Genomic DNA, 26,936 nt, shown 5'->3' with positions numbered 1-26,936 from the left:
AGACCTTCAGTGATGAGGGAACTTGGGCCTACTGAAGAAGCCAGAAGTGAGATGGAGCAAGAAGAAGATGAATTTGAGGATGTGTTTTAAAACCTATGGAAGACAAAAAGGTGGTCAGTCAAGAAAAATGTGGAACAGAGTGAAGCAGAGAATTGTTGGGGATGGAAATCAAAGACTAGGCAAAAAGAAGAAAAAACTCATTAATTTCTTTGAAAAAAATAACTGAAGCAGTTAATAGTGGATGTTCAGTGGGTACAGCATATCTAGACCTGGCCAAGGCCCATGGCACTATTTTTCTTGCAGGAATTATGGGTAGACTTGTAAACCTGAATAAAAATCTGTATGTTGTAGGGTGAATAGCTAACTGGTTGTCTGAAAGAACTCATGTGGTTAGATTGACAAGTGCCACTTCTGAAAAAAAAAAAAAACAATACCAGTGGTGTACCACAGGGTTCAAGTTTTGGGTTCTCTACTATTTGGAAAATATTTATCAGACCTTAAGGCCAGCACTCCTGACCTATGGTTAATTAAGTTTGCAGACGACTGAAGTATTTTTGGTTTTATTCACTCTTCACCTGACTCAGAATTGCTCCAACATGTGTTGAACCATGTTAATTATTGGTTCAAGGATAATGGTCTCAAATTAAATGTACAAAAATGTAGCGCAGAGCATTTTGGTAAACAAAACAGTTTCACTTACCATATAGGAGATGCAGCCTTCCAGTCAGACACTATTGTAAGGGATCTAGGCATTCTTGTTAATAATTCCTTATTGTTTAACCATTATGTCTCCAGAGTAGTTCAGAAAGCCTTTTATCTGACTTATTTCATGTTTGAAGGCATCTTCCTTAGATCCAAAGAAATCTTAATTTCTCTTTACTCATATCTTATCAGACCATTTATTGAACATAATGCACCTTTTGGCATGCATTTGTCTAAATATATCACTCAGCTTGTTCATTCTCCTAAAGACTCCTCCATGGAGATCTGTGTCTAATCTTTTGAGCCATGAACGTTCCAACCCTATTTTACCTCCCATTCCATCACAGGAATAATGTTACCTGAAATACTTGATTAAATAATCTAAGCCTTCATCAGCACATAAATAAGACACATTGGAATGATAGATTCATATTGCAAAGTAATCCTCAATTCTGGAATAAACTTCATCTGCAAGTCAAGCAAAGTAGCACCCTACATAACTGGATGGGCAGACTTAAATTCTCCTCTGGTCTATCTTGTCTTGCCCTCATTGAGGCTACAAGGAATATTTGAATAGCTTTAGTTGGTTAGACTTGTAATGGTTTACACACTGATTGCCAAGTACTTGACTATGAAGCTATGAACCTATAAACATCTTTTAAAGAGTTAGTAATCTGATTTAATCAAACCCTAAACTTTCATTTTCCCATGGAAAAAACACTAGGGACAAAATGTCACACTTTCTTTCCTTTGCTGCTAGAGCTTTCATAGGGAAAGCGTCGAGAGGCGTTGTCTGCCCCATACTAACGACAGGTGAATCTCCCATTGGAGGGTGAGCACTGAATAGTAGCACCCAATTGGAGGGAATATGATGAAGAAATATGGGTTTTTAAATGGCCTACATCAAGAGTCATTGTCTTCTTCAAACTAATGATTGGTGAATATCCTATTGGACCATATGTGGGTGTGTACTGAATAGTAGCACCCTATTGGAGGAATAATGATTTTTACTGATAGAGAGAGAGGGAGGAATATTACTATCTGAAGAAGGCATCTTAGTCGAAAGCATTTATCGGGACCATTTTAACAGCTCTCCATTACTCTTTTACTAATATACCAAGAACATGTTTTATTCAACTTTATTAAAGTTTGTTTTAGAAGTTGTACTGTTAGACCATGGTGGTAACCTAGGATTTCACTCGAAAAATCAAAGTAACCTACTTGGCAGGGAATGCTCCACTGAAGTCTGTGAAAGCCAATGCAGAGCAGAGTCAGTGCAGTTGAATTTGGAACATTCATGCTCTGTGTGAATGTTGGGTGTCAGAGACCCCCCCCCCAACAGGGTTTGTGTACCACTACAGACTGTAGTCAGTGTGTATTGTGCTGGTTATCCATATTGGGGATATATAATCCAACCTGTGTCAGCGATTAATCTGAATTATGGGAACTTGATGGATCACTCCCAGGAAGGCGTTCCATGGGTATAGTGAAATGATTGTCACTGTTCATGACCAGAAGATGCCAGAAGCTGCATTGCAAGAATTCTTCCATCTGTTGGCGAAGAAGAACTGAGGCAGACTCAAGTACCTGGACTTAGAAACAGAGATGATATATTGTAGAGAATGCAAATCTGACATGGAAAGGGCCAGCCAGGGCATGTCATCAAATAAGGTAAAACTTTACTTCCCTCTAATGCAAGGTAACAAAAGACAGAGGCCCAAATCGAAGAAAGATAATACTCCTTTAGTCCTCACTTCTGCTACTACAAAGAAAAGTCAATGACAACATGAGGACTGAAATGTGAAAGGGTGAAGTCTGATTAGGAGTTTAGAATCCAGCATATCTGGTTAAAAGAATAGGAGAATAATAGGTGTATTTAAAAGACCTGAGTGAAGTCTTTGACCTATTTCCAAATTATAATGAAATACAGAGCAGTGACAGGGATAACAAAGTAGATGATACCAACTCAATAATGAAGGTAGAGTAAATGTGTTTAGAAAGAAATGTGCTCAAAAGCACGACTCAAAGACACAAAAACTTGACCCATCATATAAGAGAGTCAAAACAGAAGTCCATAATCTAATATTAATAACTTTATTTTTCATCAGATCTATCACTGCAAATATTATTGATCTCTACAATCCCTTCTGTATAAACTATTTAAGCTGCAAACATCATTATACCCCCACTTTACCATCCACTGCAAACATCACATAAAATGCTCATATGTAGTTGCTACCATACTACTGAAATACAAAACTGACTGCCAACTATATTCTGTCATTCCTGACTATTACTGTACTTAGACTGGTAAGAGCTGCATTAAGCTCAACCTATGACCAGAGTATTCACATTAAACTATTTGTTTGTTAGTTTGTGCATATATGTATGCACATATGTATGCATGTTTATATATATATATATATATATATATATATATATATATATATATATATATATATATATATACACATACATACACAAACACACACATATACACATATTTATATATATATATATATATATATATATATATAAACACACACACATCACACACATATACACAACACACATATACATATACATATATTTATATATATCTATACGTATGTATGTATGCATGTTTGTATGTTTTGTATGCACGTTTGTATGTTTGTGTATATGTGTGTGTGTGTGTGTGTGTGTGTGTGTGTGTGTGTGTGTGTGTGTGTGTGTATATATATATATATATACATATATATATATATATATATATATATATATATATATATATATATACGTTTCTGTGTGTGTGTGTGTGTGTGTGTGTGTGTGTGTGTGTGTGTGTGTATGGATCCACTTTTTAATTTCGAAAGCCCAAAATCTCGACTTTTATAATACCGATCCCAGAAAGTCAAGATTTTCGAATTTCTGAAACTAAAAAGTGCAGCAAAAAAAAAATAAATAAACAAGCAAAACAATGTTTTTGCAGGGGGCAAGTCCTTGTGCACCCTCACCCCCTCCTATTTACATATACCAACTCCGAGATCGTGCCACAGTGAAGAGAACTGTTGTGCTTACCATTCTCTTCACTGTAGCGTGATCTTGGAGATGGTATATTTGAGTTGCAGGGGTGTGGTGAGGGTGCAAGGGGGCTTACCCCCCTGCCAAAACATTCTTTTAGTTTTTTTTTTTTTATTTCCATGTTTTAATTTCGCGATTCCAGAATCTTGATGTTTTGAGTTCGGTATTTCAAAACTCAAGATTTTGGGCTTTCGAAATTAAAAAGTGGACGTGTGTGTGTGTGTGTGTGTGTGTGTGTGTGTGTGTGTGTGTATATATGCTGCGGTGGTGGTGCTGCGGTAGTGTTGTCACCTCACAGTAAGACGTTGTCCTGTTCGATTCTCAGCTAGAGCGTCTTCTGTGTGGAGACATGCGTGAATGGGCGTACCTTCATTGAAGGTTGTGTGTCAGGGCTGGCAACTCAGCACGTAAAAATCTACTGCCAGTCATTAGCGGACCGGTGTTCCGCTGTGGTGACCCCTAACCGGGAGAAGCCGAAAGACACAACTATATATATATATATATATATATATATATATATATATATATATATATATATATATATATATATATATATATATATATATATATATATATATATATATATATATATATATATATATATATTATGTGTGTGTATGTAAATATGTATGTATGCATGTTTGTATATTTGTGTATATATGTACATATGTATGTATGTATGTGTTTGTATCTTTTTTTGTTTGTGTGTATATATATAGATATATATATATATATATATATATATATATATATATACATATATATATATATATTATATATATATATGTGTGTGTATGTACATGTATATGTATGTATGTTTGTATGTTTGTTTGCTTAGCAGGGTAGTACACATACCAGAAACAACCCATTTAAGGTGCTGCCCAGGTGAATAGCAATCAAAGGTATATATACATTTTCCCAAAATATTTTAAGTAAACAAAAAGTGACATGAATAGCATTAAAGTTTTACAGAAATTGTAGGCAGAGATATGTTGTAGTGCAGGAAATGTTATATGCACTGTGTAGAATTGAGGATATGCCCAGAAGAGAAGACATAGTTAAGAGGAGACTGAAGCAGGACTCAGAGCAGGGTGTTAGTGGTTAGATGATGTGTCCTATGGTGTAGCACCTACACACATTTATTATGAAGGTCGTTTTTGAATCGTGCTCTGAATTTATAGTAGGAGGATAAGTCCTTTAGGTATGATGACACATGAAAGGAATGACTGCTACAATCCAGTGCAGTTTAATTTGTGAGTGGGCAGACTGCCCCAGATAGCAGCAGTGACTAGGCCAATAAAGGCACCATGAATTCTTGGATTCCTGAGAGGGCACTGCTTAAATGTGCTGAGGTTGGTATTATATAAACAAGGCACTGCAACTTTTGTGCTACAAAGAAAGAGGAAAAAGACAAAGTAAAAAAGAAACACTTTGTTGTGACTATAAGGTGGGAGGAAGGATCAGTTGCTTCAGTGATGAGTCATTTAAAAAAGAAGAAAACTGAAAGCAGAAGGAATGAACCACACCATAACCAATAACTCGGAGACCCAGTATGCAATGTCAAATATTAGAAACAAACAATGCTGGATGCAAACTGTAATACATGTCTTTATGTCTGTATGAAAGGTTCCAACTAAAACAAATTTAAAGGAATGTGCTACTGCTACAGATGGGCAACAGGTAGTTGGAGAGACAGACTGAAAACAGGGAAGAGAAGCTTTATTGCTGCATGAAAAGTCAAAGCCAAGAAAATGAAAGTGAGCAAAAGATAAGGACGATGAGGGAGGGAGAAAACTACTGAGAGAGAGGGAGGCCCAGGATATATAGCAGAGAAAAGGAACTAACTTCACATCAAGTAGGGGATACAAGACTAAAACAAGGTCATACACAGGATGGTTATACATGTATGACAGCCACCAAAGGAGAAAATGGGAGAAAAAGATGGACAAAGCGGTAGTGGCCATGAAATGCTAGGAGATACAATGATTATCAATGCAGATAGATCAGAGAAGTAGAGGAAGCAATGTATAGGAGTGGGATGAGGCAGACAGAGAATAAGCTGAGAAGACCTCAGGCAGATTGTTAACAGGAACTGGAAAGAGGAGGACTGGAAAGGACTAAGAGTATACTTTGAGGGAAAAGTTGGAGGAAGAAGGGAAACCAATAAGCATGAAAAATAAAAAGGCAAGGAAAGGCTTCTTATCTGAACTGTGAGACCTGCTGCAGTGAATCATGACTCTTCAAAAATTAAACAGCAATTGTAAACAATATCATCATGTTTTGAAAGTTGCTGTTATGCCTTTAAAGCATTTTTCAGGGGGGAGGGCTTTACCCCCCTGCCCCTCCAGATACCCCTGCTACTTAAGATCACTGTACCTTGGAGCGGAGACATTACCCTTAAATACTTCAATCTTGTAAAAGTAAAAATTCCATTTATTCTCATTGTTATAGACTTCAGTATTCTGATTTTCAACATACACTTGATAAGAGAAACAGTAGCAAGGAAGGAAGGAGAGCAGAGCACAACACAAAGGCAATGAAAAAGTGCAAGAACCTAGGAGTAGAGCACAGAGTGAAGTGAAACAAAGTAGACAGAAAGTAGAACAAAATGACACAGGAGGCAGGGGACCTGAAATAAATAAATACATAACTATCTAGCTAGCTAATGGAAGTGGATTTTATTAAATCAACACCTGGGTATAAGCCCCATGAGTGTCAAAGGACTGTAAGGAGGAGGGGGACTTCATCTTTCCATAAAAGACGAAGTTTCTTTCCTGTAACTAGTCTAGTGCAGATAAAGATTCTTAGTTTTAGCACTTGAATTTGCTTATTTGTGCACAGCACTTGTTTAGAACTTGCTGTAAGCACTAAATAAGCTACTAATTACTATAGCACTAAACCTTCCTCATTACCTAGAGGAAAACAGTTTTTGCACTTACTTTTCTCACTTGCTTAGAGAAAAACAGCTCTTGTACTCACTTTCCTCACGTATCTAGAGGAAAATAGTTTTTTATTCAGGCATGTCCAAGGGTCAGCTCCCAGTGTTCTATCTTGTCTATCTGAAGAATCTGGGCATCTTGGGGCAATGTAAAAATTGCCTCATGTACACAGACAACCCTCTCCTCCTACCACCCAACACTACAACCTGTGAGAGATGCACTTATCTAGCCAAACTAGAGGTAAAGCTCTCTCCAACCAAGACCGAACTTGACATTCAAGAGGAGAAGGTAAACATTTGCACCATACCACACATCACATAGTCTCACTAAATCTACACCACCAAAATCCACACATAGAAACACAAAAACATTCGCGGAGGCTCTCAATAATAATCTGCCTAAGCAACAGAGACCTCCAAAGCAGAAACGCAAGCAACTTTCACCCCCCAACAAAACCCAAATGACACATAGCCCACAGACTCAGTGTGCCACTCAACCACAGCCAATAAGGCAAAACAATGTATCCAACACACTAGTCATAGGTGACTCTATAGTCAGGCACACTGATGTCCCACTCACCAGGCTAAACAAGGAGAAGGTCCCTGTCAGTTGCCTGTCGGGTGCCAGGATCCGCCACATTACCCGCGCACTCAGGTCACTCCACAACAAGTACAAATATGACTCTATCATTGTCCATGTTGGTGTGAACAACCTGAGATTTACCTCCTTGGACTACATGAAAAGAGACATGGAAGAGCTCTCCGATCTTGTAGCCCAGGCAGGTATGACCCTAGCCCTGAGTAGCATTCTGCCATTGCCCAGAATGATACCGCAGTAAAAAGATAAAATGATTGACTTCAACAATTGGCAAAGCTTCTGGCGTCATTCTAAGGGGATCCAGTATCTGTCTGCTTGGAATGACATGGTCAACAGACCACTATGCTTTGCCAGAGATGGCCTGCACCTGTCGCTCCTGGGATTCCGGATACTGGCTAAGGCTCTTGCCGCCCCTATAGCACCTTTTTTAGGCAAGGTTCAAATGACAAATTCACCAATGTAACAGGAACAGGCAAGCAAAAACTGAGGGTAATGCTACTCAATGCTAGAAGTCTAAATCTCAAAATGCACTCACTCGAGGCACTCCTTAAAATGGAGAGCATCGATATCTGTGCAGTGACTGAGACCTGGTTCAAGGCTCCAGAGAGCACCCCTGCACTACCAGGCTATAACTCATACCACACTTTTTGGCCATGTAACCTGGACTGGAACACCAAAGGTGGAGGTGTGTCCATATTCATTAAGGATATCCACACCTCCAGGCTAGTTGCTCAGCATAATGCATCCGAGGTTATCCAAGTGCAACTAACTCTGGGCAAAACTGCAATCCAAATTGTAGCTTGCTACAGATCCCCCACCATGCCCCAAGATTCCCACTCCTCTTTTCTTGATGCACTGGAAAATATTAGGGTTCAACCAAACACCCTAATAATGGGCGATTTCAACTACCCCACCATTAACTGGGAAAACTACTCATGTACCAACTCCTTCACACAACGCTTTCTGAAATTCATAAACTCCAATGCCCTGGATCAACTTATCCACACCCTTACCAAGGGCAACAATATCCTAGACCTAGTCAGTACCAACATGAGTGACCGGTGTTCCACACCTGAAGTCAACTCTTCATTGGTCCAATCCGACCATAACTTAATCACCCTTGATATCCACATCCCACCCCCACCCTCATTAAGTAAACCACTGTAAAAAATTTATACAAAGCCAATTTCATGCTTCTTATGTCAGAAGTGGTGAACTTCATGACACCCATGCAGATGGACAATACAGTTATGACTGCTGAATCCTACACAAATGCACTCTATAAGCACTTACACGAGTGCATGGATCATGCTATCCAAACAGAACCAAGATGCTATCATCCAAAAAAAGGAAGCCAATCTGGTGGTCCCCTGCCATAAACAAACTGTACAACAGAAGGAAGAAATTGTTGCAAAAGAGAGTAAAATCCCATGACTGGAGAAGCTCCCTGGTCAGCCTCAGTAAGAAGCTGAAATCCCTTATAAGATCCTCCAAAGCTAGCTACAAAAACAAAATCGCCACTGATTCCAGTGACAACCACAAAGCATTCTATAACTATGTCAAGAATCTCAATGGCAAGACCCAGATCTGCTTTGAGTTACAGCACAATGACATGAAAATTACAGAACCAACTGATATTTCCAGCATCCTGGCAGATAGGTTCAGTGCTAACTTTACCTCCCCACCCCCTAAAGGGCCCATATATATACAGGAAGAATGCCGAGTCCCTGTAATCAAAACTATGCAGGTAAAAGCTGCACTCTCTAAAGCCAAAAACACAGCATCCATGGGACCGGACAACATCCCAGGCTGCATTTTACATGAACTTCAGAATTAACTGGCTCCCCACCTAAGCACCATGTTCAATCATAGCCTCACATCAGGCTTTGTGCCCACTGAATGGTGTACAGCAACAGTTATCCCACTCCACAAAGGGGGAGCCACCACTGATCCTGGGAACTATTGCCTATTAGCCTGATGAGCCTGGTCCGCAAGGCCATGGAACGTATCATCATGGAACTCATAAACAAAGACATTGGTAACCTCCAAACTCTGGATCCCACCCAGTTCAGGTTTGGGAAAGGCAGATCATGCCTCCTGAACCTGATCGACTTCTTTGAGGCAGTCACCAAAGCCGTAGATGAGGGTAAGGTGGTTCACACAGCCTATCTTGACCTCGCCAAGGCTTTCGACACCATCCCCCATTCTGGAATTATAGCTAAACTCACTAAACTAGGTATAAATCCCTATGTCACAAGATGGGTTGTCAACTGGCTCACTGACAGAACCCAAACTGTAAAAGTTGCACACTCCAAATCTGACCTCAAACCAGTGACAAGTGGAGTACCACAGGGTTCAGTCCTGGGGCCTTTCCTGTTTGGTATCTACTTCTCTGAAGTACAGGCTAACACAGAAGGCCTCTGGCTAATGAAGTTCTTAAATGACTGCAAACTAGGAACCATAGTCGAGTCCCCAAATGATGTATAAATCCTACAGAAGGGCCTCGCTCAGACAGATGCCTGGTGTCAGAGCCATGGCCTCAAGCTGAATGCCAAAAAGTGCATTGTCATCCCCTTTGGTAAAAACTTTGTATTCATGAACTACTACATAGACACCAAATGTGTGATAAGAGACCTTGGGACCCAGGTGGACAGTAGTCTGTCCTTTGATAGTCACATCACCACAATAGTCAGGAAGTCCTTCTATGTGGCACACCTCATCATAAAAGGGTTCTCATCCAGGAAAAAAGAGGTCATTGTTCCCCTCTACTCGACACTCATTAGACCCATTATAGAGTACAATGCCCCTTTTGGAATGTACCTCACAAGACATCTGCAGCAGCTGGAAAGACCACAGAAGTACCTCACAAAGAGGATTACTGGCCTCAAACAGATGCCCCACACTGACCGTCTCAAAAAACTCCAGCTTTACTCCATAGCATATCGCCTACTCTGAGACGATATCTGCCTAACATATAAAGCTATGTCAAACCGTTGGACATGCTACACCTAAAGAAATCCCAATCCCTCCGAGCTACATGATCTAGGGACCTAAACCTTGTCACCACAATGAACAGGACATGCTGGAGGGATAGATTCCTGTCCCAGGGACTTCCCATACTCTGGAACAGGCCTCCCATCTATGTCAAGCAAAGTCCTTCATTAGCACTCTTCAAGAAAAATCTTGATAAGTGGATGGGAAATAGGAAATACACCCCAGGGATCACTTCTGTGTCTCTGCTCGACAGTGGCACAGGAAAATAACTTTCTTGGGTGGAGTAAGCCAGGGAACCTTGTTGGCTAGGCTTACATAGGCCCTTGGGGCCGATAGCCTATTACCTACCTATGAACCTATGAAAAGGGGTAGTGGGAAGGAGAACCAGTATAAACAACAGCACAGGGGTAATGAAATGGAATATCAGGGTATATCAACACCTGTATAAAGAATGTAATTTAAAAAAGCCATTAGAGGAGGAGCAAGCAAATACCTGTTACAAATGAATAAATTAAAGACATAAAGAAAAATTAAAGAAATAAAGACAGAGACAAAACTATACCTAAGGAATGCCTTGCAGTGTAGAAAGACCAGGTAAGAAGGGAGAAAAGGGGTGTTTTCTTTTTAGGAGAGTGTCAACAGTGCAGGAAGATGAAGTAATGAGACATGAAAACAGCTAATAATTTAGATGGCATGAACAGAAGGGGACTGAAGGAAGAGTGGCAATATATAAACCAGATATCTGGACAGTCGACAAAAGGTGCCACACAAGGTTGCTGGAAGTGAATACCAAGTTCTTTTATTAATGCTACAAACAAAAATACAAAGGCATTTTCGTCTAAGTTTCCCTCAGACTTCTTAAGATTTAACAGTGAAATGACAATTTCAATTGGTTTATATGCACCCATAAATTAATTGATTAATTGATCCATCAAATATTTAAAGCCACAGCCCTAAAAATCATGATAAAACACATTTAAATTGTAGTAATAAATAATATTCATATAAAAAACTAGAAAAGTTGATTCAAAATTCATTAAAAAGTGTATGTAAATATGAACTGTGTTTGAAAATGTATATAAAAATAAATAAGTTGTAAACCAAGTAGCATATTGAAAAATACATACTTCAAACCACTAATTTAAAATCAGTTATACATGATAAATGTATTTGTTTTATATCATAAAATATATATATATATGTATATATAATATAAAAAATTTTCTTAAAATGTTTTTAAAAAAGATGTGCAAATAGTATCAGTACAAAGATGGACAGAACTTAATGTTCATAGTTTGGCTGACCTAAGTTTGAGTAGGGATACCAAGGAAATATAGTCATTTAGACCTGGCGGTCTATTGGACTCCAAAACTATCTGCCAAAAAGTTTCCCTATATTCTAGCTTGTGCTCCCAAGGCCCCCCTCTCAGTTCTTTAGGGACAGTTTCAATAACAAAGAAGGAAAAACTGGCATTAGAACATAATAGTGTATGTCTGTAAAGTGCATTATTGATGTTTCCTTTATTAACATCATTCATATGTTCATAAATTCTCCATTTCCATTGTCTTTCAGTTTTCCCAACATAGAAACTGTCACAGACACCACAAGTAACTAAATAAACCAGGCCTTGGGAGTTACGATTACTATAAGTTTTGGCAGTTAATAGTTTTTGTCTAGATGTAACAACTATCTGTTCTTTGTTGGAAATATAAGTGCACTGGTTACAAGCCCCACACTTATAAGCACCCTTCCTTCAGTGAGTAAAGACCTTTTCATTTTTAGCAGATTCTAGGATGTTCTTAATGTTATGTCCCTTCTTGAATACTATAGGTTTTCCTTTTATATTAGGTAAATCTGTAAACTCTGAAAACCTGTCCCATTCTCTTTGCACAGTACTCTTAATTTGATAAGCATTGTCACTAAAACCAGTGACAAAAGCTCTGCTGTAACTGGTCTCATTGGAAGATCTAGATCCATGTTTGTTAGAAAAATTAATTCCCATACTCAAAATAGGACTGTATTTATTTTTCCTGCCTCCTGTAACTTCAGTTTTAATGGTAGTTATAAGTTTACGAGGGTAGCCACACTCCAAAAACATACATTCTAGGACCATACATTGGCTTTCATAGTCTGCATCGTCAGATGTCATACGACTAATACGTACGTATTGTCCTTTGACAATACCTTTTTTCTGGAAAAGTGGATGTGCACTGTTGAAACTGATGTAGGTATTAGAAAAGGTAGGCTTTCTAAAAATAGTTGATTTAAACCGTTGATCAACCTTATGCAAGGAGACATCTAAATAATTAACACTGTGGATGTTGGCCTGATAAGTAAACTTAAAAATATTAGTAGTTTGATACAGGTATTAAATGAACTGATCTAAAAATTCTAATCCCCTAGCCAAAAAATACAAATATCGTCAAGAAATCTTGTATATAAATTCCAGTATCTAGTATAAGGACAATTGTGAACAAATTGTTGTTCCTATACTTATACTATGATATCTGCAAAGGTAGGGGCACAACTGGCCCCCATAGCAATTACAGACTCTTGGCGATATAACTCACCCTCAAAAAATAGAAAATTATTTTTGAGGATGAGTTCTGCCAATTCTGTGCATAGAAAGATGTCTGTTTCATTTACTCCACATTTCATCCTCAAGGCTTCTTCTAACCAAATAATGTCTGTATGATGTGGAATAATGGAAAATAAATCTACCACATCTATTGTGGCAAATATAATATCAGATGAAAAATGTTCTGGTTTAACTTTACTTAGAAATTCCCATGAATCTTTAAGAAGGTGCAATTCCCCTCCCCATAATGATTTGAGTTTCTAATCCAAATATTAAGCTATGGGGGAACTCTTAGACCCCTCTGAAGCAACAATGGGTCTAAGTGGGGGTTCATCCACACTTTTGTGAACCTTGGGTATCCCAAAGATGGAAGATACCCGGGGGTTGGGATTGTCTAAATACTGATAACCAATGACCCCCTGGTCAAAAAGGTCTGTAAGTGCCAGGTTGATCTTCTTATAAGAAATGTTAATTTTGTTGATAGAAACTTGAGTATATCTTGAGTCATCATGTAAAATGGAATGCATTTTCCCTTCATATATAATTTTATCCATAACCACAATCCCCCCTCCCTTATCAGGTTCCATAACCTAAATGTTAAGATTTCCACATAAAGTATCTAGTAACTGTTTGTCTCCAGCTTCAAGATTAGGGGTAGTTCTAAAGCATTTTTACTTTTTTTGAATCTCTGTTTCAGTAACATTCTCCAAATTCTTCAGTTGGGGGTGAATGGGGGATTTAAAAGTACTCATATTTTGGGGGGGATCAATCCAGGTGTAGAAGTGGTATCACCAAACATGTTTTCTAAGTTAAGCCTTCTTATAAACATTTTTAAGTCTAAAATAACTTGAGAAAGGTTGCTATTGGTAACAGGCACAAACTTGAAACCTTTGATAAATAAATTGAAAAAATCATCAGTAATCTCAAGACTAATATAATTGAAAATATGAAACCCTGCTCTACATAGGGATGTTCATATTGTACAATATACAACAAGAGTGACAATATATACAATCCCAATAATGGCTGAGAAAAAGGCTTTGCAAGGTTTTGAGAGAATGGGAGGTTTGTGAGGGAAGCATACAAAGAACTAATCAAGGAAATTGTATTGTGACCATAAGATCGCAAGAAGACAGAAAGAAGGAATGAAACAGCAGAAAAGAAGGAGACAGATAGACCTCAGCAAAGAGATGAAGAAGGAAATATGGATTAATGGACTGACATCAAGAAAAAAAAAAAAGCAAGTCACATTTTTAATGAAAGATCTTGACCAGAGAATTAGACTATACTATTTTTTTAATGAAGAGAAAGCATAAACAAGGTATAAATGGGAGAACATATCATGGGATAAACAATGGCAGGGAGAAAGGAAACTGGATAGCATGAAATGATGAGGAAGAGTAATATAAAACAGGAAGTGATTAAAAAATAAAGTGAGAAGGATCATAAATGAGAAACAAATAGCGGAGGAGTGACAGAAGGGGGATGTGATATGGAGTAAAAATGGATTAACGAGGAGTTGAGTAGAAACAAAATTACCCAATGAGAAGATATAGTCAAAACTGAGAAAGAACTTACAGTAATACAGAGAGAGATGGACAGGCATGGTATTTGCAAAGAACCTAGACAGAGAAAAAGATAGATTAAAGGGCAATTTAGAAAGAACAGAAACAACTAAGATACAAAACCAAAAAAAGGGGAACGGGGGCAAGTACTGGTGATGCCAAGGCAAAAAGACTGAGTGAGTCCTAACATGGAAACTGAAATAGAGTAAAGCAAGGAGAAGTATAAGGAAAGTATGAAGCAAGAAGGGGAATGTGGCCGAGGAGAGGGAAGAAGTAAGGACAGAAATCATAGTTTTCAAGCATATACAGACCAGTAAGAAGGGGAGGGGGGAGTTTTTTTTTATTTATTTATGTATTTACATATGCTTAGCAGGATAATCTGACTGCACCAGCAAAAGCAGGCAACCTCAGTGGAGGGCTGGGGAGAGAAGTTCCAGACAACATGAAAAGACAAAGTACACAAAGGAGAAAAAAGTTATAAAATGTAATATAATACAAAATAAGCTTATCAACAAGGAGTAGCAAAAGTATGATTATCTTACAGGTTTATAATTGCATTAATAATTTTTGTAATTACATATACAAAGCAGATTCATGGTAGATCAATTTTAAAAATCACTCACATTCATATACAGTTGTATCGCAGTTTCAGAGCGCAATGGAAATACTAGTTGCAATGTAGTACTGAGCACAAACATCCCTTAGGAAGGGGTTAGTACAGTGAAGAAAAGGCTCAGTAAATATAATCTGCAAATGTTATGTGAGTCTTATGTTCAACAGGATGTTAGGTGAAAGGTGAAAACAGCTGTTTCGCTATGAAAGTATGAAGTTCTACAACATGGGGTGACCGAACAAAAGATAAAGGGGAAAATTATCATATGTGAGAATTGTAATCAATGCAAACACATGTGAATATGTGATGCGGGGGTGGGGTTGATGGTGTATATGCCAGTTTTTTTTCCTGTAACATAATGAATGTGCATCTATATCAGATGATCAAATGTTTAGTTAAGCAAATAACTAAACTCAGGGAAACAATGTCATTGCCCAACGAAAAAAATAAAATAAACACAAATGAAGTGGGGGGCTGTGGCCCTCACACCCCCCCAACTAAATATACCAACTCCGAGATCACTCCACATTGAAAAAAGGGCAAACTCCACACAACAGCCAAATGACTTCTTTCTCTGAGTGGAAACTGCCATTCGCAGTTTTGTGTGTTCGATTATTAGTGATCAACATTTAGTTATTCGATTAACTAAACATTCAATCAACTAATATAGACCCATGAATGTCATATATGCTGCTATTTGTTTTGTGTGTTCAGTATTTTACATTGGAATGGCATCCAGGAAACTGCTGAGATGTATTTATGAACATATGCATTCAGTATGGATAACTGACCAAAATAATGCTTTGTTTAAAAAAACTAAGGATTGTAGAAATACTTGTTTTAAGTTTGCTGTTATTGAACATGTCAAAACTATATATGGGAAAGGAATGATAGAAGATTTATTACACTGGAAGGAATATTTATGACAAGTTAAATCAAATGCCTATATAAAACCCATATCTCTAATATGGAAAATGTTGTTAGCTATTTAAGAAAGAGGCGTGTGTTTCATTAATAGGTTTTCTGATTGGTTGTTTTTAATATATATGTAAAACAAGAAGTGATTTTAAATGTCTGATAAAGTCTCCTGTGTTGGATGAAAGCATTTATGATGTATTATTAAAACAATATTTTTAAGTGTGGACATGCTACTAGACTTATTTTTTACGTGGTTATATGCTGTTGGATTTCATTATGAGGTATTAACTATTTGAACTGCTATTCACTTAGCTACTTTCTTTACAACATTTACATTTATTGGTTTTAAATAGCTGTTATTTCAGCCGCGTCTTGAAGTTCTTTAGAACAGCTGTATTGGTAGTTTCATGTAATAAATCATTCCATTTGGCAATACCAATTTTCACCTATCATTTCACCAAATCTTGGTGAAACCAGGGATATGGATTCTATGTGATTTTCTCTGAACTCATATGGCTGCTCCCCTATTCTGATTTTGGACTCTATTGGGAGACAGATTCCTTTTTAATAACTAGACATTAAAGTGCAGAGCAGGGCAGATTCAAAGATTCTAAGTAAACTTTATTGTCATTTAGGATGACACGCATGTTGCCTAAATGAAATTTTGTGCATTAGGTTAATTCTTGAGATTGCAAACAGAAAGTAAAACAACACATACAAGTAAAAGAATAAACACAACTAAAATATACAATCCTACTTCAAGTACCCGTAAAAAAGGGCAGAAAAATTCCAACACTTGAATACAGAATAAGTATACCCTCCCCTAAGTTATATAATAAGTATACCCTCCCCTAAGTTATATAATAAGTATACCCTCCCCTAAGTTATATAATAAGTATACCCTCCCCAAAGTTATATAAGTATACCCTCCCCTAAGTTATATAAGTATACCCTCCCCTAAGTTATATAATAAGTATACCCTCCCCTAAGTTATATAATAAGTATACCCTCCCCTAAGTTATATAATAACTGCTCCATTTAAACAAAAGACACATTACAGATTGCACCTTGCCTAAGTTGTCTGTCTAATATTGCACTTGATAGGGATAATATAAATAAATATTACACTTACTTGGAATTTTTGTGGTATAAATTATACAACAGACTATAGATATTTGTGACAAAAAGAAAGAACTTAGTTAATGTCCAGTTCTCGGTACTTATGCCCGAGTTCAAATGTCTGTTGTTGAATCTGGCAGCCCTGTAGTGGATGCTGTGATATCTTTTACCCTATGCCAGATGCTTAAACTGTCCATGCGCTGGATGTGTGATGTCTTGTATTATCTGGGTGGCCCTTCTGATGCTTCATGCAGAGTAAAGTTGTTGTATGGATGGAAGACTGGTACCTGTTACCTCCTCTGTGACCTCACCACTCTCTGTAGTGCCTCCCTTTCTGTAGCTGTACAACTTCCAAACCACACTGTGAAGTTACTGGTGAGGATACTCTCAATAGCACCTCTATAGAAGGTGGAGAGGATATCAGGTGGAAGCTTAGCTTTCTTCAGCCTTCTCAAAAAATGGGAATTAGTGGGTCTGCTAAGAAGTTGAACTGAAATATTTTATTCTCAGCTATTTGGACTAAAGGTAGATTTGTACTCCAATTTAGGATGATGAGTGGGAGGTCATACTCAAGCTTTAGATCAGTATATTTAATGCCAGATCTCATCTTGCATTTGAAAACAGCAGATGTAATAGGTTATAAAATAGTTTCAGTTGGAGTAATACTTTGCTTGTTATTTTTTCTGTATGCTGGGTTAAGTAGATTCTGAGATCGAATACAAGGCCCAGATACTTTCACTGTTCAACACTGAGGATGAGGCAATTATGTGGCTCCTTGATTAACTTCAGAGGTGCTTCTGTTGTGTTTTAGAGAGCAGCAAACATCATTAGTTCTGATTCCAGTTATTACAGGAAAAGAACCAAAAACTAATATTGGGACCCTCAGTTTTATTAACATAGTCAGTACGTGATCAGTTTTATGGAAGAACAACCAGCAACATTCTTACGTCAGGAGGAATAATTCCAGTATTCAATATAAAGAAGGTATTTGATTCCATAAGTACAGAGCTTCCTGATCAATACCCTAAATACATGAGGACAGTAGAATGATTTAAAACTGGATAAAGGCCATGTGCTATGAATAAACAGCAAGGATCCTGGTGAACAGGCAAGCCACACACACACACACACACACACACACACACACACACACACACACACACACACACACACACACACACACACACACACACACACACTTAAACAAGGACCAGACAAGGGTGTGCACTATCATCTGGGTTATTCATAATTGTTACAGAGTAGAGCAATAGGGGTCAGAAGTCAACAAGAAGAAAGGAGGCAAGAAGACAAGAGGAGCAGTACCTGTTCTTTGTGAATGCATCCTCTTGCTTGAGGAGATTGTAATGGCAAGGTAAGTAGTTCTGGAGACATGCCAGGTGCTTGAGAAGGAAGCAGGCCTACCCTGCAACACTGAAGTAAATGCATAGGAGTACACATGTGGGAAATATGGTGAGAAAGAAAAACAAAACAAAGAGTGAAATTCTTTTAGGAGAGATACTAAACAAAAGAAGAGAGCTCAAAAAATCCAGCTAACAGTAGAACCCAATCTTCTTATACATAACTAATCAGTAATGTTAACCTTCAGAATAAGTTTCCCTTGACACTTACATTCAGAAGGGTAGATGATATACTAATAGACTGGAGGTCAACAGCCATGGGTACAGCAGCCAGTGCAATGGTGTAAGGGACCCATAACTATGACCCAGGTGACCCGGGTTCAGTTAGAGGCTTAGGCATATTATGAACTGGCAGTGACTGATGGGTTTGTTTAATTCAGGGGGTTGAGGGGTGTTCATCTTAGCATTCCCAGTCAGGAGGTATGGTCCATAGAGGGGAGTAGCCCTTAGATGTAACATGTGATTTTAGGAAAGGAGATATCAGGGGTAAGTCAAAATTAAAAAAAAAATCACCTGATTGAAGTAGTCAATGTCACAACCCCCAGGATGCCCTAAGGTTCTACACTATCCCCAGCCATAGAACACAGATAGACCAGGGTAGTAGAAGAGGCTTTTAGACCCAGAGATGGGGGGTGGTACTGAGGTAGCAGGAAAGAATGAAGCAGAAGATAAACAAATGAAATAAAAGTCATTATTGCAGTAAGACAAATATATATTATCATACTAACTGATCCTAAAGTGGGGTATTTAGCAAGGCATTTACCAATAATAGGAGGGAGAAGACATTACAAGGATCCAGAGCAATTGTGACAAATTTATCTTTTGGAATAAAAGCTTGAGGCTAACCAGGAAGAGAGTAGGAATGACGACTGATAAAGGTGGGTGGGATCTCAGTCTAGGAAGCAAGAACCAAGGCCTACAGTATACAAGCGTGTTTCAGTGAAAGGCAGAGGGATGAGATAAAAACAGGCAAAGCAAACAAAGAGAAACAAAGAGAAAAGAAGAGAGAAAAGCCAAACAAAGGCAACATGGAAACATTGTACAAACGACTGCAGCAGAAGCAAGTTGGGAGAAAGACTGGAAGAAATCCTAAGCTAAAAATGGAAAATCTCAGAGAGAGAGAGAGAGAGAGAGAGAGTGGAGAAAGGAGATTAAGAAAAAGAGAAACAAGTGGCCAAGGTAAGATGGACAAAACTAGATCAGGTGAAAAACTGAGGAAAGGGATAATAATCATAAGCAATATGACCTAGAAGAAAGCTTGGGAGACAGAGATAGGGGATGGATGAGAAGAAGAAGGTAGATGAGTAACTTAAGAAAATGGGGGAAAAATTAAGCCAAGGATATGTAAGGAGAAAGAGAAAAAGACAGATGGCTAAGGACATGCGAAGGAAATTTTTTGCAGGGGATACATATATATATATATATATATATATATATATATATATATATATATATATATATATATATATATATATATATTTATTTATAGTTGCAGGCATCCATGTCATAAGATTGAAAATTCAAAAGACTGAAAAACAAAAAAATAAAAAAAACTCAAAATATTGAAAATGGAAATTTGCCCTTTCTCCACTGTTGTGTGATCTCATGAGTTGGTATATATAATTAACAGGAGGTGTTTTCGATATTTTGAACTTTCACTCTTATGACAGACACACGGTTGCAAATGCTAACAGTGAATGCATAAATGAGTGAACATTCTTTTTTCTCTGTTACTCTGGCTACTGGCTGTTCCTTGTGCAAGATTGTGGTACAGCATGATCTGGGAATTTGTCCCTTCCCTGCTGTTGGTATGTGGAATTAGCATTTTTCTTCATTATTTTGTGTGTGATTTGATCTTAAAGAATTGATTATTTTTGTTTGCTCACATGAACATTCACTATATATGCCAACTCTGAAATAGCACACCAGTGATAACACAGAGGAGTGTCAGTCATTAATGTATCAACAACAAGCTTGGCATTCACCCAGTCTACAACATAATCCTCCTCCCTGAGGAACTGGATAGCACAGTTTGCACACATGTAGCGATAAAGTCCCCACTTGCCCCCCCCCCGTCACAAAGAGTCATCAACAGGATGGGCTGCGATTCTATACACTGCCAGGTATTCTGTGATGGAAGTGTGATCCTAACCATTAGGAAAGAAAGTAGAGTATGTTTTAGTGAAATAATTTAACCAATAAGTCTTATTGCTCCTTACAATAAATGTTACTTCCTCTTCCATAGCCCTTCAGCTACAACAGCTTTGAATTTAAAACTGCTGTTTGACTGCATGGATTTTTGAAATGTTTTTCCCACTCACCCAAGCAACTGTGGTGCTTTTAAACTTGGTACCTTTGTAGCCAAACATCCCTACTGTAAATTAGATTTTGGAAGCACCTCCCAGTGCTATTTCTACTGAACGCTGATAGCCCCAAATGATAAAACACTCTATTAAACTCTTAAAAGTTCAAGTTAGCCTTTGTTTCATATAAGTTTGAATTGCTGCATGATCTGAGCCTCATGTATTACATTTCTACTGCATTGTTTTTTTCTGTTTGCATTATACTTAGTCTGGGAACCTTAGTTGTATAGTATCATTCACAATAATGACAGCATTGCAAATAACTGCAGGATATGAGCCTTATATATACACACTTGTACTACATGTTTACTGTTTACTGAATGGATTCCTATATAACTCATGTCCTATAACCTGTGTTGCATTGTGCAGCAGTGGTTTGTAGTGCCCTGTATAGAAGTAGACACTTAGAGCTGTAATTTTCCATATAAAAATTCCATTGCTGTTGTAGAGCAGCTATTTTGCCCGCTAAGAAGCATTACCCCAACAGTGCTGTTGTAGATCAATCCTAGATCTCTCCTTCCAGTTCAAAAACTCCAAACACTGCAGCACCATCCCTCATAGATCACAAAAAGAAAAGATCCACAGCCATGTGTATGCACTTGCCTACTGCCTCTGTAGCCAGTCTGGTGGAAATAGCCATCGTGATACAATGCAGCAATTCCCTAATTTTTACTCACAACCACTTTATTCTTAAGCAGACTGAAACAGTATGCAAGAGATGCAATTACAATATGTCTTTGGAAGCAATACTCTCACATGCAGATACTAATATCTCAAACAGGTTGTCAATAGCACATGCACTACACCTACTATGGATCAGACACAAAGTAACATATGCTGAGGTTCTTAAATGCAATCTACCCAAACCTCAAAGGCCTACCATAAACTGCTCTTAGGAACCTCCCAAAGACTGTGTAAAGGCAGCACTCCTCAGGGCACATACAACCACATATCACAATATCTCAGCCTCTAAGCCTTTAAGGCAAACTGTCACACAACCCAATATATTGGTCACTAGAGACTCTGTTGTGAGCCACAGTGATGCCCCGTTCACCAGGCTAAGCAATAAGACAGTTATGGTCAGCTGTTAGGAGTCTCAATAAGAAGTTCCCTTCTCTGGAAGTGATCCTCACCCTGGAGAGTATTGATATCTGTGCAGTTACTGAGACATTGTTTAAAGCGATGGAAGGCACCCCGACAGTGCAAGGCTATAATGTCTTCCACACATTTAGACTAGCTACTGCACAAGAGGGGATAAGAGGTGGAGATGTATCAATCTACATAAAAAGTAAGCACACCTCAAGATTGATCAAACAATATTACATACTTGAGCTACTCCATGTCCAACTAACCTTAGGTAAAGTCCAGTACCATATCTTTGCCAGCTGCAGGCCCCTATCTATGACCCAGGATAAGTATGCCACATACCTAAATGTACTGGAGTCACTCACAATTCAGTCCACCACCATATTCATTAGTGATTTTGACTATCCTACCATATACTGGGATACATACACAACCACTAGCAGGCTCAAAGATTCCTTTTTTTATCAATGCAAATACCTTGGAACAAGTAGTATTCTCACCTAATATGGGTGAAAATATCCTGGATCTGGTACTCCCAAATATGAGTGAATGTTGCACTCCCCTTGTGTAATGTCCTTAGTGGTCAAATCAGATCACAAAGTGGTAATCCTTGAAATAAATATACAACCTGAGCTCCCAACAAACCCCAGAACCTTTAAGAACTTTTCCAAGCTTAACTATCTCCTATTAAATGATGGCATAGGCTAGCTAAATTCTAAGCCTCTCCAAACTCAGAGAACATAGTGGGCTATGCAAAAATTTACAAAAAACATGTTCAAACATATAAATAACTCCATAGAAACAGCAGTACCACTGAAAGAAGCTTAGGACAAACTCCAAAAGCATGTCCCCTTGATGGGCCCACAGCATAAATAGGCTGTACAACAGACGAAAGAAAGTTCTGTCCAGAAATAAGAATATACAAAAAACTCCCTCATCAGCCTCAGTAAGAAACTTAGGGAATAATTAAGTCCACCAATGCCAACTTCAAGGCAAAAATAACCTCCCAGACTGAAGACAACCATAAAGCATTTTTCAGTTATATTCCCAGTCTTAAAGGGAGCACCCAATACTCTGCTGAGCTAATAGAAAATGGAACTTCCAATACTGAACTGGGAGATATAGCAGATTTGCTGGCTGATAAATTTAACTCCAATTTTACCCCTTATCACCCTCAGTCCCGCCCCAGGAAATACTCTCTACCATTTCTCCCCCAAGTATCACTAAACGACAGGTTGTCACTACACTCCCCATAGCTAAAACACTGCATCGAGTCCTAATAATATCCCAGGATGCCTCTTATATAGCTTGAAATATAACATGTCAGGTCCACTAAAATATCTACTCACCCATAGCCTGCAGACAAGCTTCATCTCTAGGGAATGGAAGGCTACAACTGTTATCCCTCTACACAAAGATGGACCATCAACAAACACAGTGAACTACAGACCCATAAATTCGACTAGTCTTATATGCAAGGCCATGGAAAGAGTTATTATGGACATGATAAACAAAGACATAAGAACTCTGCAAACACTGGACCCATCCCAGATTGGTTTTGTCAAAGACAGGTCATGCCTACTAAACTTGCTGGAGTTCTTTGACAAGGTTACTAGAGCCATGTATGAGGGTTAAATGGTACATACTGCCTACCCTGACCTGACAAAGGCATTTGACATAATATCTTACTTGGGTATTATAGACAAACTCAAAAATGTAGGCATAAATTGTGATGATTTGAGGTATTGCCATCTGTGCCATTTGGAATAGGGCAATGCATTGGTAATATATGCCAGCATAGTTAGCTGGAGTTTTGTAAATAATTTTGTGTCATTTGACTATCGCACTGACTTGCACAGAAGCTTGTGTTAAAACAGTGTTATTATAACTGATTGTTTATGTTTAAACAAGGAATTCTGGAAGGGAAGAATAGACGTTTTTGAAATTGTTCTATAATTTTCAAATACTATAACAGATCTTAACAAATCTCTGAATGTGTATTGTACCAGAGACAGGTGATCATATGTGATGTCATTCTATAACCAGCACTGAGAGGATGGAACTCTCACATCAGCTTGTTTTCCTTTGTTTACTTTGGAACCTAATATAAAAGATCTATGTCAGTTATGACAGTCAGTTGTTGAGTTCAGTTCAGTTTAGTTAGCTGGAAGCTCATCACCTTGCCTTGTGGAAGTAAGCATCTCACCATCTAATCTTGCTTTGCTGTATTAATCAAGATAGCTGGGGAACCGCTGTAATTTGACAGTCAGACAATACAGTAAGATTAGCTAAGTATTGTTTTTTCTACATCTGTTTGAATCTGTACAGCTGTGTTATTTTTATTTCTCTTGTGACTGAAACTCTGTACTCAGATATTTAGTATTCTCATGTTTTCTAGTTTATTATTTATTATTAAATATTTTATACCATTCAATGTGGCTGGTCTTTTAGAGAATACTTTTAACATCTTGAGAGTACTTGCACTTTTTTTAGTGATGCCCTTTGGAAGGGGAGCTGGGAATGTTTACAAAGATAGAGTTGAGACAGGGTCAGCTTTCAGACTCTACCTTATGAAACTTGAGGGAGGCAGCTAAGGAGGCACTTGATGCTCAAGGAAAAGGGGATCCTATATACTAGAAGAAAGGGTTACTGTATAGAGACTGGACTGCTGAGGCAGGGCTAGAGGGTGAGGTAATTCAGCAGCTGGTAGTGTCCAGAGCCTATTGTCGGGCACTTCTAGCCATAGCCCATGACATCCCTTTTGTAGGTCATATGGGCACAAAACATACCAAGAGATGTATTATGCAGAACTTTTACTGGCCTGGGATTCCAAAGCATGTAACAGGGTACTGCAGGACCTGTGAGCAGTACAAAAAAGTAGGCAAGACAGGAGACAAGGTGAAAGCTCCTTTGATGTCTTTGCTTGTGATTGAAGAGCCATTTCAGAGGGTAGCTATGGATATTGTGGGGCCTCTGTGCACCCCAAGTTCCAAAGAGGAGATGTATGTTCTGGTGGTAGCAGATTATGTTACTGGATACCCTAAGGCAGTGGCTCTGTCCTCCGTCAGGGCTGAAGTTAGCTAGGGAACAGTTATTCTTTAGACAGTCAGGAAATACATTGAGATTAGTTAAGTATTGTGTTTTCTACATCTGTTTGAATCTGTCCAACTGTGTTTCCTGTGATTGAAACTTTGGTATTTATTGTACTCGGATATTTGGTATTCTCATGTTTTCTATTTTATTATTTATTATTAAATATTTTTATACCTTTCAATGTGGGTGGTCTTTTAGAGAATACTTTTAACATCTTGAGAGTACTTCTGCTTATTTTAGTGATGCAGTGGTCACTTCAAAAAGCATTGCTGCTTTGGTTACTCTCTACTATTTATATTAGTATTGATTTTACTCAGTATAATTGGATACCCTTGTAAGAGCCTTAGAGTAGTTGACTGGTGACAATGGGATTACCTTATAGTCTGGAGAGAGGGGGGCACAGCTAGTAAATCTGTGCTAGCCTTTCCCAGGAGTGTGTGTGTGAAAATCAAAAACCCAGGTGTGGGTGTGTCAGCTTCTTGGAACTGAGACACAGTGCTCTAAAGTGAGTCTTGTTTGGGATCTGGAGAGATGGAGTCCAGCTCCAGATCTAGAGTGTGTTCTCTGTGTGCTCTTTGGGAAAATTGTGTTTGATACAGAGAGCTTCATTTCAAAATTCTGTGTAAATGCATTGTTGTCTTTAGTTACCATCTGTCACCAGTGTCAGTGGTGAGGATTGAGGCTCCTTGATTGCTGGCCTGGGGTAGAGAGGCCATCACACTATTTATGAAAGTAAAATGGTACATTCTGCCTACCCATACCTGACAAATGCATTTGACACAATACCTTACTTGGGTATTATAGACAAACTCAAAAAGTTAGGCATAAGTCCCTATGTTACCCAATGGATAGCCAAATGGCACACAGATAAGACACATGAAGTTAGGGTTGTAGAGACCACCTCCACCAAAAGGCATGTTACTACTGGTGTCTCACAGAGCTCGGTACTGGGACCTCTCCTATTTGGAAATTGGAATATACTTCTCTGAAGTCAAGGCAAATGTAGAGTACATTTGACTGGCCAGATTTGCTGATGACTACAAGCTGGGTGGAATTATAGAATACCCCAAAGATGTAGATATCCTTCAGCAGGGTCTGGCACAGGCAAATAACTGGTGTCAGAACCATGGCGTAAAACTCAAAGAAAAAAATGTATAATTATACCCTTTGGGAAGATGACCAACCCTGCAATTTACAAGACTGATAATAATCCCCTAAGAGTAGACCCAGAGGTAAGGAACTTGGAACTCAGATTGACAATATCCTGATATTTGATCACCATGTGTCAATGATTGTGAGAAAATCCTTCTACATGATGCAACTTATAAGTAAGGGCATGGTGTCCAGATCTAAGGAGGCCATAGCCCTCATTAGACCAATAATTGAGTACAATGCACCCTTCGGCATGTACTTGACCAGGCATTTGCAATAGCTGGGGTGGCCTTATATGTTCTTCACTAAACAATACAGGGTGTAAATAATATGTTATATGCGGTCCTCCTCAAAGCCCTGTCCCTACATTCAGTCTCCTACAGACCACTGAGGGGTGATCTATGCCTAACCAACAAAACATTTTCCAGTCCAGCCCTGATAGATCTGCTGCATACTTGCAAAGCAAACAGCACTATAATTATTTGATCTAAAGTTCTAAACCTTGTCTGTGACATAAACAAAGGATGTTGGAGGGACAGGTATGTGCCTCAAAAATTACTCCTTCTCTGGAACAGACTCCCCATTCATGTGACACAGAGCTGTTTTGTAAGCTTATTCAAATGCAGTTTTGACCAATGAATGGGAAATTGCACATTCACCCTAGGCTTGTCCGATGTGGCTCTTATGGATAGGGATAGTTTGCAAATACGCTATGGCACAAACATATACCAAAGCC

This window comes from Protopterus annectens, chromosome 1.part2 (assembly GCF_019279795.1).
Source record: "Protopterus annectens isolate FY-2018-M chromosome 1.part2, PAN1.0, whole genome shotgun sequence".
Classification (NCBI taxonomy): domain Eukaryota; kingdom Metazoa; phylum Chordata; order Ceratodontiformes; family Protopteridae; genus Protopterus; species Protopterus annectens.
This window is presented reverse-complemented; position numbering follows the sequence as displayed.